Genomic DNA, 12,529 nt, shown 5'->3' with positions numbered 1-12,529 from the left:
GTTATTAACCTGACGGTTCCACATCATTACGAAGTGACGTATTCATCATCTATGGAACAATTACTAATCTAATCTAATCTAACTTGTCAGTTCCTGTAATCTGAGGAACTGTGTGGATGATGTTTTTCCGAAAGTCAGCTGGGATATCTCCAGTCTCATACATTCTACACACACGAACGTGAATGATCTTTTTGTTGCCACTTCCCCCAGTGAGTATAGAAATTTCAGTGGAATGTTATCTGAGGGTTCTGCCTTATTTTGTCATAAGCCTTGCAAAGCTCTTTTGAGATTCTGATTCTAATGTTGGGTTCATTATCTTTGCTATGTCGACCGCTTTCCATCGTCTGTCACTTCATCAGACAAGTCCTCCCTCTTCTATCTACTCATTCCACTTATTCTCTATGTCTTCTGGAGTTAACAGTGGGACTCCCACTGCCCTCTTAATCTTACCGCCCTTGCTATTAAGTGCGTCGAAGGTTGTTTGCAATTTTCTAATGGTGAGTAGAGGACTTATGCGGCGACAGAGTTCGGTCGGATTGCCCCAGCGTGTCCAGACGACAGTGTGGGGGAATTCACCTGCATGAAACGGCGCGACTGCGTCGGCGCGTGATTAATGCACGGCCGCGCCATGTCGCCTAGCTATGAACGTGTCACGTGGCGTATCTAGATGGAAAAGCCTCGTCCGCGCACCATCAGCTAGCCGATCGATGGCACACGCCAGGTCACAGCTGCCTGCTTTTCGCTGGCAATTTTGACACACGTGAAGACGCACTGTGTCTAGGAGAACAACCGTGATCGTTTCGTGTTTCAACAGAATTTGTATTATCCACTGAGAATCAAAGGTAGAGAGTCTTTTGACGCAGTACTAATTTCGCTTTATTTAACAGACACCTTCAGACATTCCACTAGGACATTGTAAGTAGGCTGTTTAGGATTTTATGTTAGTGACGCCATGAAGCGCTCTGTATTAAAATCTCTGACTGCGCTGTGTGGAGTCTATGGCTGGTTGGACTCATTGCTGGGATATTCGCTTGTGTAGTGTTGGGCAGTTGGATGTGAACAGCGCAGTTGGAGGTGAGGTGCCAGAAGTGTTGGATGTGAGGAGAGAGATGGCAGAATTTTGAGAACGGACGATCTGGACGTGCGTTCTTCAGAAAAAGAAAATTTGTCAAAACAGATGCCAAGAATATATATATATATATATAATAGCACTGACTAACAATAAACTGTACCCTTCATGAATCACTTACCTCAAAAAAATCTTCGTTACTCGAACTACTGCAATACAGCGAGTGCCAATACTGCCAGCTAAATAAAAGATTCTAAGTACTGTCGTTATATATATATCAAAATCTTTCATTTGCTAACTATATGCCTATCAGTCTTTTGCGCCTTCAGTACCTAGAAACTTTTATTTAGCTGGCACTATTGTCGCTCGCTGTATTGCAGTAGTTCGAGTAACGAAGATTTTTTTATTAAAAGTCAGATTGCGTTGAACTAAAATATTGCGTGTGAGTTTAGAATTGATCAGAATAAGTAAGGAGAGAAAACTGTCTGAGTACTTCAGTTTTGCTCAGCTGTTTCTCTGTCAAACAATGTAGAAGTTTACCAGCACAGTCTTTCTTTACATTCAAAGGGGAACTTTCAACAGTAGTAGTTCTAACCAGTAAGGACATGGTTTGGGATTCTGTCATTTATCATCTACTGTTACACTCAAATTCACCGTTGTTGTTGTTGTGGTCTTCAGTCCTGAGACTGGTTTGATGCAGCTCTCCATGCTACTCATCTTGTGCAACCCTCTTCATCTCCCAGTACCTAATGCAACCTACATCCTCCTGAATCTGGAATCTGCTTAGTGTAGTCATCTCTTGGTCTCCCTCTACGATTTTTACCCTCCACCCTGCCCTCTAGTACTAAATTGGTGATTCCTTGATGCCTCAGAACATGTCCTACCAACCGATCCCTTCTTCTGGACAAGTTGTGCCACAAACTTCTCTTCTCCCCCCAATCCTATTCAATACCTCCTCATTAGTAATGTGATCTACCCATTTAATCTTCAGCATTATTCTGTAGCACCACATTTCGAAAGCTTCTATTCTCTTCTTGTCCAAACTAGTTATCGTCCACGTTTCACTTCCATACATGGCTACACTCCATACAAATACTTTCAGAATCGACTTCCTGACACTTAAATCTATACTCGATGTTAACAAATTTCTCTTCTTCAGAAACGCTTTCCTTGCCATTGCCAGTCTACATTTTATATCCTCCCTACTTCGATCATCATCAGTTATTTTGCTCTCCAAATAGCAAAACTCCTTTACTACTTTAAGTGTCTCATTTCCTAATCTAATTCCCTCAGCATCACCCGACTTTATTCGACTACATTCCATTATCATCGTTTTGCTTATGTTGATGTTCATCTTATATCCTCCTTTCAAGACACTATCCATTCCGTTCAAGTGCTCTTCCAAGTCCTTTGCTGTCTCTGACAGAATTACGATGTCATCGGCGAACCTCAACATTTTTATTTCTTCTCCATGGATTTTAATACCTACTCCGAATTTTTCTTTTGTTTCCTTCACTGCTTGCTCAATATACAGATTGAATAACATCGGGGAGAGACTACAACCCTGTCTCACTCCTTTCCCAACCACCGCTTCCCTTTCATGTCCCTCGACTCTTATAACTGCCATCTGGTTTCTGTACAAATTGTAAATAACCTTTCGCTCCCTGTATTTTATCCCTGCTACCTTCAGAATTTGAAAGAGAGTATTCCAATCAACATTGTCAAAAGCTTTCTCTAAGTCTACAAATGCTAGAAATGTAGGTTTGCCCTTCCTTAATCTAGCTTCTAAGATAAGTCGTAGGGACAGTATTGCCTCACGTGTTCCAACATTTCTACGGAATCCAAACTGATCTTCCCCGTAGTCGGCTTGTACTAGTTTTTCCATTCGTCTGTAAAGAATTCGCGTTAGTATTTTGCAGCTGTGACTTATTAAACTGATAGTTCGGTAATTTTCACATCTGTCAACACCTGCTTTCTTTGGGAATGGAAATATTATATTCTTCTTGAAGTCTGAGGGTATTTCGCCTGTCTCATCCATCTTGCTCACCAGATGGTGGAGTTTTGTGAGGACTGGCTCTCCCAAGGTCGTCAGTAGTTCCAATGGAATGTTGTCTACTCCGGGGGCCTTGTTTCGACTCAGGTCTTTCAGTGCTCTGTCAAACTCTTCACGCAGTATCGTATCTCCTATATCATCTTCATCTACATGCTCTTCCATTTCCATAATATTGTGCTTAAGTACATCGCCCTTGTATGGACCCTCTATATACTCCTTCCACCTTTCTGCTGTTCCTTCTTTGCTTAGAACTAGGTTGCCATCTGAGCTCTTGATGTTCATACAAGTGGTTCTCTTATCTCCAAAGGTCTCTTTAATTTTCCTCTAGGCAGTATCTATCTTACCGCTAGTGAGATAAGCCTCTACATCCTTACATTTGTCCTCTAGTCATCCCTGCTTAGCCATTTTGCACTTCCTGTCGATCTCATTTTTGAGACGTCCTTTTTGCCTGCTTCATTTACTGCATTTTTATATTTTCTCCTTTCATCAATTAAATTCAATATTTCTTCTGTTACCCAAGGATTTCTACTAGCCTTTGTCTTTTTACCTACTTGATCCTCTGCTGCCTTCACTACTTCATCCCTCAAAGCTACCCATTCTTCTTCTACCGTATTTCTTTCCCCCATTCCTGTCAATTGCTCCCTTATGCTGTCCCTGAAACTCTGTACAATCTCTGGTTCTTTTAGTTTATCGAGGTCCCATCTCCTTTAATTCCCACCTTTTTGCAGTTTCTTTAGTTTTAATCTACAGGTTATAACCAATAGATTCTGGTCAGAGTCCACATCTGCCCCTGGAAATGTCTTACAATTTAAAACCTCGTTCCTAAATCTCTGTCTTACCATTATATAATCTATCTGAAACCTGTCAGTATCTCCAGGCTTCTTCCATGTATACAGCCTTTTTTTATGATTCTTGAACCAAGTGTTACCTATGATTAAGTTGTGCTCTGTGCAAAATTCTACCAGGCGGCTTCCTCTTTCATTTCTTGGCCCCAGTCCATATTCACCTACTATATTTCCTTCTCTCCCTTTTCCTACTACCGAATTCCAGCCACCCATGAATATTGAATTTTCGTCTCCCTTCATTATCTGAATAATTTCTTTTATTTCATCATACATTTCTTCAATTTCTTCGTCATCTGCAGAGCTAGTTGGCATATAAACTTGTACTACTGTAGTAGGTGTGGGCTTCGTATCTATCTTGGCCACAATAATGCGTTCACTATGCTGTTTGTAGTAGCTTACCCAAATTCCTATTTTCCTATTCATTATTAAACCTACTCCTGCATTACGCCTATTTGATTTTGTATTTATAACCCTGTAGTCACCTGACCAGAAGTCTTGTTCCTCCTGCCACCGAACTTCACTAATTCCCACTGTATCTAACTTTAACCTATCCATTTCCCTTTTTAAATTTTCTAACCTACCTGCCCGATTAAGGGATCTGACATTCCACGCTCCAATCCGTAGAATGCCAGTTTTCTTTCTCCTGATAACGACATCCTCTTGAGTAGTCCCCGCCCGCAGATCCAAATAGGGGACTATTTTACCTCGGGAATATTTTACCCAAGAGAACGCCATCATCATTTAATCATAGAGTAAAGCTGCATGCCCTCGGGAAAAATTACGGCCGTAGTTTCGCCTTGCTTTCAGCCGTTCGCAGTACCAGCACATCAAGGCCGTTTTGGTTATTGTTGCAAGGCCAGATCAGTCAATCATCCAGACTGTTGCCCCTGCAACTACTGAAAAGGCTGCTGCTCCTCTTCAGGAACCACACGTTTGTCTGGCCTCTCAATAGATACCCCTCCGTTGTGGTTGAACCTACGGTACGGCTATCTGTATCGCTGAGGCACGCAAGCCTCCCCACCAACGGCAAGGTCCATGGTTCATGGGGGGAGGTTTCTCAGATGATATTCTGACAATTATGGATGAAGGGCAACAGGCAGATTCCAATTTTCTAGATTTTTGGAAAGCATTTGACACGGTGCCCCATTGTGGGTGTTAACGGAGGTACGAGCGATATGGAATAAGTTTACAGATATGTGAATGGCTCGAAGGCTTCTTGAATAATAGAACCCAGTATGTTGTCCTCGGTGGTGAGTGTTCATCAGAGACAAGGGTATCGTCAGGGGCACCCCAAGGAAGTGTGATAGGACCGCTGTAGTTCTCTATATACATAAATGATTTGACGGACAGGATGGGCAGCTATCTGCGATTGTTTGCTGGGGATGCGGTGGTGTACGGTAAGGTGTCGAAGCTGAGTGACTGTAGGAAGATACAAGACGACATAGACAAAATTTCCAGTTTCTGTGATGAATGGCAGCAGGCCCTAAATGTGAACAAATGTAAGTCAATGTGGATGAGAAGGAAGAACAAACCTGTAATGTTCGGATACAGTATTACTAGTGTCCAGCTTGACACAGTCAAGTTGTTTAAATATTTGGGCGTAACGCTGCAAGCGATATGAGGTGGAATGTGCACGTGAAAACTGTGGTAGGGAACACAGATGGTCGACTTCGATTTATTGGAAGAATTTTTGGAAAGAGTGGTTCACCTGTGAAGGAGACAGCATATAGAGCGGTGTAGCGACCTATTCTTGAGTACTGCTGCAGTGTTTGGGATCCGTAACAGGTCGTATTGAACAAAGACATCCTAGCAATTCAGAAGAGGGCTGCTAGATTTGTCACCGGCAGGTTCGATCAGAACTTGTTACGGAGATTCTTCGGAATCCCTAGAGGAAAGGCGGCTTTCTTTTCGGGAAACGCTGTTTAGAAAATTTAGAGAACCACCACTTGAAGCTGACTACTGAACGATTCGGCTTTCGCCAACAGACATCGCGCATAGGGACCAGGAAGATAAGATACGAGAAATTAGGGCTCATACGGAAGCGTACAGACAGTCATTTTTCCCTCGTTCTATTTGCGAGTGGAACAGGAGGGGAAATCACAGGTGTTGGCACAGGGTACCCTCCGCACGCACCTTACGGTGACTTGCGGAGTATCTATGTAGATGTAGATGGATAGTCAGCTGCACGAATTCTACCGCAGGGACATCTCAAAATTAGTGCTGCGCTGGCACAAATGTATGAACCGGCGTGGAGACTATATGGAAAAATAGTGTAAAGCATATAGAACAGGCTGTACATTTGTCATTATCTGTATGTACCTTACTTCGGGTAATAAAAAATAGGGGAAAAGACTTCCTGATTTGTCCTCGCGTATGTGTAATACGAATCAAAATGCTCATCGGGGCCTTGTCCATTACATAATGTGTTTCCTGGAATTATCTCACAGTTTCAGTTTTTATGATGAAAGGTATGTTTAAATACAAGAAAATTCCAGGATATGGTACAGGTCTACCTGCGACTATTGGTGCAGTTTTTATTTGGCATTCACATTCGATACCTTCACCAATACTCAAACGAACATAATATTTTATCTCAGAGCTGCTTAGCTTCTTGGTTCAGCTCTTCGATCATAAGTATGTTGTCCACCGTGAGACGCAAGTTTCTTAGAACGAAGTACGATCGTCGGTCAACAGACGGCATGTTAACTGTTCTATTTGCGTCTTCTAGTTGCGATTTGTCACTAAAATCGCAGTTGATACCGTGTGATAATTAAAGACAGTTGTGCCAACAGATGGCACATAACGTTGAATATTAACTGCGCTTTTTCGTTGATGCATGTGGCCTCTGTTTCCGACCTGTTACTGAAATCGCAGCTAGACTCGACAGCATGAGATATGAAATTCAGCCAACAGGTGCCACAAAGCACTGAAGGTTAAATGCTACTTTTAGTTGCTAATTACTACTTCCGACGTATTTTTGTACTGTAATCGCAACCAGAGTTTGTAAAGTCGTTATTGTGATACCTGTGATTTCTCCATCACTGTGATTTGTAGCAAATACGCTCTTTTTTGCCCACCCGTAAAGTGCAGTCATCTTCTGTGTACTACCATACAAGAGTGCACTGGCTGCAGCCACGCGCTCTGTGTTCACAGAGTCTGTCTAAATGGGGGCCAGTGTAATGAACCAGTATAATGAACAGAGTCGTGTATCTGGCCAGCACAGAATAAGTTATTTTTACAAGTTAGTGTTTCTGCTCAAAGAATGATAGAATGTTGTTTATCGCCGGTGACACTCATCCCAGAAAACCGGAGGGTGCCACTCTGGTCAGGAGATATTTATATCTGCTTTCTCGTGCGAAGCTTGGTGACTATCATGAAACATTTTTCCTTTTCCTCTTGTGGGGGAAAACGTGCACTGCCACTGCATGTGGTGTGACAATTTCTCTCCGTTGTAAGGTGCGAAAACAGTCGACTGGGTGACATAAAAAGATATCAAAGAAGTGATAGTTCAGACTCAGTTACCTCAGAATTTCATATGCCAGAAGGCAATATGTGAAAATTTTCTATGTGGCTTATTGGACCGCTGTTTCAAAGAATGTCTGTTTGGACAATATTTAACGGCACCTTCTCAATGGTGGACAATTTTCTTGCGTGGATTTTACGCAGAGCAGAGAGGAAAACACACTCTGCATACAGATGTGAAAGCAGGCGTTAAGGCTTGGGGACGTGGAGAAGTGGACATTCTGTCTTGAGAGTCACTTCTGATGGTCAACCTATCACCCACTGGCTTACGACTAGGGACTGGCAAGAGACTCTGCTGTATCCAGGACTTGAGCTCTGATCAACTAATGAGATTACTTTGCAGTGCAGGCTTACTGCGAAGGAAAGCAGATAGGCACTTTAGATCCTTTGACTGTAAATTTAGTTATGCTCCGTGATTTAACATTTGGATAAGGATTAGACGGCGCATCAATGCAGATTTCATATGTTTTTGTTGTATGATCGGGTCAATCACTGGACACCCATATCCATTGTTGGATATTTTCGAGAATACACTGTTGAAACGTCTGTCACTCCTATCTCATTTGTTCATTGCGAGCTTACCTCTGATTTAAGTGCGTTTCAATGTTCACAATTTATTGCTCACGTTAATGTGTATTAATGCTTTGTTAATGTAAACACTGAGGAGCCAAAGAAACTGGTATACCTGCCTAATATTGTGTTGGGCCCCTGAGAGCACTCAGAAGTGTCGCAACACGACGTGGCATGGGCTCGATCAATGTCTGAAGTAGTGCTGGAGGAAACTGACACTATGAATCTTGTAGGACTGTCCATAAATAGGTAAGAGTACGAGAGGGAGGAGATCTCTTCTGAACAGCACGGTGCAAGGCACCCCAGATATGCTCAATTATGTTCATGTCTGGTGAGTCTGACGGCCAGCGGAAGTGTTTAAACTCAGAAGAGTGTTTCTGGAGCTACTCTATAGCAATTCTGGACGTGTGGGTTGTCGCATTGTCCTGTTGGAATTGCCCAAGTCTTTCGGATTGAACAATGGACATGAATAGATGAAGGTGATCAGACAGGATGCTTTCATTCGTGTCAGGGTTCTCATATCATTCCAACTTCACACGCTCAAACCATCACAGAGCCTCCACCAATTTGAACAGTCCGCTGCTGAAATGCAAGGTCCATGGATTCATGAGGTTGTCTCCATATCCGTACTCGTGCATCCGCTGGATACAATTCGAAACGAGACATTCCTACTAGAGAACATGTTTCCAGTCATCAACAGTCCATAATGGACTGTTGGTATTGACGGACCCAAGTAAGGAGTAAAGCTTTGTGTCGTGCAGTCATCAAAGCTATACGAGTAGGCCTTCGGCTCTGAAAGCCATTATCGATTATGTTTCGTTGAATGGTTCACATGCTGGCACTTGCTGATGCAGCAGCATTGAAATCTGTAGCAATTTGCGGAAGTGTTGCACTTCCGTTACGTTGAACGACTCTCTTCAGCCGTCGTTGGTCCTGTTCTTGCAGGACCTTTTCCCGGTCGCAGCGACGTTGGAAATTTGATGTTTTACCGGATTCCTGACATTCACGGTACCCTTGTGAAGTGATCGCACGTGAAAATACCCACTTCATTGCTGCTGAAACTTCCCCTTTTTATGTAAAGAATGAAAGTGCTGGAAAAAGTCTCATGTTACTTGATTTTCAAACAGCTGAGCAAAACTGAACATTCTCAGACAGTTGTCTCTTTACTTCTTCTGATCATCACTAAACTGTCACACAATATTTTTAGCGCAACGCAATCTGACTTTCCATAATTCCTACAAAAGAATGGCTCTGACTAACAATAACCTATACCTTTCATGAATCACTTATCTCACGAAAATCTTCGTTAGTCGAACTATTGAAACACAGCGAGCGCCAATACTGCCAGCTAAATAAAAGATTCTAACTACTGAAGGCACTAACTACTGATAGGCAAATGAAAGCTTTTGATAGAGGACGACCAATGTATTTACCTTAATAGTGTTCAAAAGTCATAATATGTATATCAGTTCATGACATACAGACTTTCAAATTTCCTTATTCTGACGGACACACGTCCAGATCGTCCGCACATAGTAACCTCTCAAAACTCTGGCATTTCTCTCTCCACATCCACCTCTGCTGGCGGCTGACCTCTAACTGCCCAACGCTACACTAGCGAATATTCCAACCAAGGAACAGTTCCAACAGACACAGACTGCACACAGCGCAGTCAGCACAGGGCGCTACGTGGCGTTACCAACATAAAAACCTAAACAGCCTACTTACACTACCTCCGAGATGCCTTGTCCCTTCGTTCTTGCGCCGTCTACAACAACACGTTCAGACTCACTTAAATCTTGAAAACCTGACAGTGTAGCAGCCGTAACCGATCTAACAACTGCGCCAGGCACCCGTTGTCTTAAATAGGCGTTGCTGACCGCAGCGTCGTATTCTGCCTGTTTACATATCTCTGTTTTTGAAAACGCGTGCCTATACCAATTACTCTAACGCTTCATGTATTATGTTGATGCATAAGTTAGTAGCGTTTTTTCGTAAGTTTAATAAACTCAACAGGTACACATAACAGAGTCTTAAGTCATCAATAATATATTCTCGTTCAATATTTACAACAATCTGGCAACGCTGGGGTAGCTGTTCGATTCCGTGACTGCAGATAGGTTGGTTTTGATGCAAAGATCTTGTCGAGCCACGTTCGGAGCGCATTTTCCTCCGGAAAGGATGTTCCTTGAAAATTGATCAATAGAGAGCAGAAAATGAGGTCCAAGATCAGGTGAATAAGGTGGATGCGGAATGACTTCCCAATCCAACTTCTGTAAAGCGTTTTTTGTGTCTAGCAGAATGCGGGCGGGCATTATCGTGAAGGAGCGTCACTTCATGCCCTCTTGCCGGTCATTGTTCTTGGACTGCGTCTGCAGGACGTATCAGTTGTCGACAATAAATGTCATAAGTGATTCTACACCTCGGGGAAGGAATTCGTAGTACATTACACCGTCGCTGTTCCACCTGATGCATAACATTATCTTTTGTGTTTGCACGGATGTGTTTTTATAGGGAGTTGCTGCTTTGTTTGGACTCAGTTATTCCTTTCCTTCTCCCCGTGTTAACATAAAGACAACATTTCTCTCCACCAGTAACAATACAGATTGGTATGGTCGCTGTTTTTCACGGACCATTTAATGGCGAGCAAGCAGAGATGCTGGTATGGCCACACGCAGGTTTGTGTGATTTTAGGTTAGAGCATGCGGTACCCATACACAAATATCTGAATCTTCGTCGCTGCATGCGAATGTCGCATGATGGTGGAATGATCACAGTTTTAGAATATACTTCATTTAAACAGATAATGCATTTAACCTATCTTCATCAAACTACGAAGGTCTTCCTGAAGGTGGAGAGTCATTAATGTCAAAATGATCCTCCTTAAAACGAGAAAAACATTTTCTTGCCGTGATCTGTCCAATGACATTATCCCCATACACAGTGCAGTTGTGTTTGGCTGTTCCCCTGCTGTCACCCCTTTACTGAACTCAGGGAGAAGGATATGTCGGAAATGTTTCATTGCTCCACTTGTCACTCCATTTTCTAGCATCTACAGCTCTACTCAGTACCTCCAAATGACAAAACGTAAACTCAAATAGCAACAATGAACGACAAATAAAAAATGACAATAGAAAAATAAACCACATACCAACCGGAAAAACTATATGCAGAACAAAACGCTATCAACTTACGTAACAGTCAGACTGTTGCTAAAAAGGAATAATTTAATATATTGGGGTTAAATTGTACTTTATTTCGATAGCTGTATAATTGCTCTTCTAGTTAATTAAAACTTTGCCTTTCATAAGAACCGTCATCTGGTAGCTATTTCTGGGAGCCACCCTGTTCATACTGTTCAGTCTGTTGAGTGACATAATCAAACTGTGAGTGTAGTTGACCGATTTGGTGCTGCATCCACGTTGAATGTCCGTCGGATACCAATCACAGTCACTTAACAAGGCCTTCGAACAATAGTCATAAAGTGAACCTAACAAACAGGCACGAATGACAGTCAGGTTTAGAAACGAGAAGGAGATGGCTGCTGTCATTAAGTGCCGCTCAGTCTCTACCAGTTTCCGAGCTGATATTTGAAAGAAACTGCGTACAGTGGACATTCGGAGTAGGGTGCCTCCAACAGGCCATCTCTCACAGCTTCACTAGAATCTGCGCCTCTATTCTGGACCAAACAAGATACAAATTGGACCGCAGCTGACTGGAGGCGTGAAATGTGACCCGACGAATTACGATTATGTCTGGTTTCCAAATGATACGGGGCGTGGAGTACAATGAGAGCGTAAGGAGTTGTTCAACGCACAGTGTATGGAGCGTGCGGCTCAGACCGGAGGTGCTTCTCTTCCGTTTCTTGGAGGATAAATCTTTTCACAACACCGGTGTCAATAATGAAAGCCCTGTATCAATCCTAATAAAAAAACTGTTATCCATTACGGATGTGGAACCCTGCCAATGTTGTGAATAAAGTTTTACAGAAATTATTGCAACCAGTCGACTTTTGTTTTATTCTCCAATTTTTATTTTCCGTTACCGGTTTCGAATCGCCTAGCGGTTCATCATCAGATAGTACATATTTGCTGTACTGTGGGAATCGTGTATCTGTGGCAAGATGTAAAAAGGAGCGGTGAACGTTGCGAGAATTATTCACATTATGAGATCGATGCAGCTGCTTTACTTACAATTACCAACAGATACTGATAACTGTGAGTTGTCCAGTACTCAGACTACTGCTGATCTTCTTGTGCATGAGGCGCTACTAAGTCCTCCATAAAGTATTTCCAAATCTTTCCCTCCCATGAAATTTCGTTGGGTTGTTTTAATTCTTCTTCAATGTCTTGTAAATAATGCTTTTCGATGCAAAATATGCACACTACTTTGTCCAGTCAGCTTTCTTTTTTTTTTGCCCTTTTTGGCTAAAATCTCTGCTTTTCATTAACATCTACTAACACTAAAGTG

This window comes from Schistocerca gregaria, chromosome 8 (assembly GCF_023897955.1).
Source record: "Schistocerca gregaria isolate iqSchGreg1 chromosome 8, iqSchGreg1.2, whole genome shotgun sequence".
Lineage (NCBI taxonomy): Eukaryota > Metazoa > Arthropoda > Insecta > Orthoptera > Acrididae > Schistocerca > Schistocerca gregaria.
The sequence above is the reverse complement of the archived record's forward strand: the minus strand, read 5'-3'. Positions refer to the sequence as shown.